Source organism: Silene latifolia, chromosome 4 (assembly GCF_048544455.1).
Source record: "Silene latifolia isolate original U9 population chromosome 4, ASM4854445v1, whole genome shotgun sequence".
Classification (NCBI taxonomy): Eukaryota; Viridiplantae; Streptophyta; class Magnoliopsida; order Caryophyllales; family Caryophyllaceae; genus Silene; species Silene latifolia.
The window spans coordinates 77632473-77634900 of record NC_133529.1 but is presented as its reverse complement, the minus strand read 5'-3'; the positions used below and the strand labels follow the sequence as shown (position 1 = coordinate 77634900).

Sequence of the window (2428 nt, the reverse complement as noted above, 5' to 3'; positions counted from 1 at the left end):
AGGCCACTTCGGAGATTAATGGCATTAATGGTTTCAATTGGCCCCTCACATTTGCTTGAAGAATTGGCGACTTGCTTAGCCTCTATATTCTCCAATTGCTTCACAAAATTCTTTTTAGATTCAATCCCAGCTGCTTCTATTTTCGCGACTTGAACCAAAAGAGCTCGGACCATTTCTCTCAATTCCTCGGTCTCATCTGAGTTATGAACAGGAATTTCAACTTTTTCCTTGGAAGCTTCAGAAGTCTCGAGCTTTTCAAGCCGGGCTGTAATAGAAGCTATGAGTGTCGCAACGGCACTCATTTCATCACTTTGCTTTCGTGATTTTCCACGTGAACTCCCAAACTCAGCTCTATGGACTGCCATCTCCTCAATAGTGTTCCAACCTTTATTCTGACCGGTATTGTTTTGGAACCTACCATTCGCAGCTGCATCCAGGATAACCTTGTAATCATCATACAAGGAATTGTAGAATAAGTTGCAAAGGTACCACTGCTGGAAACCGTGGTGAGGGACAGACCGAACCAAATTCTTGAAACGTCCCCATGCGTCACAAAATTCCTCATCATTTCCTTGCTGGAAATTTGTAATTTTACTTCCCAAGGCATCAGTCTTTGCAAGTGGGAAGTATTTTTTGTAGAAGGCTAATGCTAGAGATGTCCAATCTGTGACTCCAGCTGCTACCCTATCAAGGTAGCGGTACCAATCTCGCGCAGAATCCTTCATGGAGTACAAGAACATCACCCCCTTTACTTCATCCTGAGTCACCCCAGCCGGTACAGGTATGGAACAGCAGTAGTCTGTGAAAATTTCCATATGCTTCAAAGGATCCTCATCCGGTAGACCAGCAAACTGATTTCGCTCCACTAAATCGATATAGGAGGAACGAAATTCGAAGTGACCAGTAGTAGGGGTAGGTAACACAGAGAGACAAGATCAAAATTTGATACCGTCGTTTTGTATCAAAATTAAATTTATAAATCCAAACTAAAACTATAGCTAGTGATAGTAAGGGTCGAACCACAGAGAGACAAGATCAATTTTGTTTGCTATTTTTAGTCTATAAAAGTAACAATTAAGCGGGGGTTTTTGAAATTGTTTGATTCTAAAACTAATTGACAAAATAAGAGAATTCGCAAACAAGATAAAAGAGAGATCAGGAACTTCGGTTCACCATGGCTAAGGTCAGGTCAAAAAGGTAACAGAGTTTTTGTAAAACGGTCTCGGGGAACATGAGCAAGTCTTCCGATCAATGCTCAAAATTCACCTTACGGTCTTCTAATTGTGCAAAAGCAAAACTAGAAGCAAGGGTAAGCAACGGCCTCAAGGAACCAAAGTTCCTTGAGACAAAAGAAATAAACTAAAAATAAAGCAAACAGAATTACACCGTCTCTCCGGCAACGGCGCCAAAATTTGATACCGTCGTTTTGTATCAAAATTAAATTTATAAATCCAAACTAAAACTAAAGCTAGTGATAGTAAGGGTCGAACCACAGAGAGACAAGATCAATTTTGTTTGCTATTTTTAGTCTATAAAAGTAACAATTAAGCGGGGGGGTTTGAAATTGTTTGATTCTAAAACTAATTGACAAAATAAGAGAATTCGTAAACAAGATAAAAGAGAGATCAGGAACTTCGGTTCACCATGGCTAAGGTCAGGTCAAAAAGGTAACAGAGGTCTTGTAAAACGGTCTCGGGGAACATGAGCAAGTCTTCCGATCAATGCTCAAAATTAACCTTACGGTCTTCTAATTCCCAATAATTTCTCAAAGCTTTCGCTCAAAGGAAATTTCAAACCCAATGAAAACCTAACCTACTAATCTCTCAATCTAGCAAGATGGGTTTATCAAAAGGTAATAAGATCGATACGGAAGAATTCATACTAACAAAACAACCCTAATTTATGCCATGGCTCACCTCGTTCCCAATCAAGAAAATTAGCTATGCATGATTAAAACTATAACAATTGCAAACTTAAAGGCAAAGAATAAGATTGACATGATTGGAATTGAATTAAAGACAAAAGATCAAAACTGAATTGCTGGAAATAAATGAGTAACAACAAGAATTGAATTAACAAGAAATTAAAGAAGAAGGAATTTGCATAAAAGCTTACTAATTAAATGATGAACAAAGTAATTGAATTCGGAATTCGTCGTCTCACTTTCTTGTCCCCAAAACTAGATCTAAACTTTAGTTCTTGAATAAAAAAATTGCATAACCTAAAATTATTCCTGCGTTATAATGATAAACGATCCACCCAAAAGTTAATTACAAACGGGCTTTCAAAAGCCTAAAACGTAAAATAGATCTCAGCCTCGCGGCCTGGTCGATCGACTAAGGGGCATGGTCGATCGACCGGCCAGTGCAGTGCAGTAGCTTCTGCTGAAATTCCACGGTCGATCGACTGAAGATGTTGGTCGATCGAC

The 2428-nt window shown here is 38.9% G+C and overlaps 1 non-coding gene across 1 annotated transcript; it reads left to right on the top strand.

Moving 5' to 3' along the window:
- Positions 1–498: 498 nt before the first annotated feature.
- On the top strand, positions 499–607 carry LOC141654064 (small nucleolar RNA R71). Its single transcript, XR_012547643.1, has one exon. It is a non-coding gene; the product is annotated as a small nucleolar RNA R71 (small nucleolar RNA).
- Positions 608–2428: the final 1821 nt, after the last annotated feature.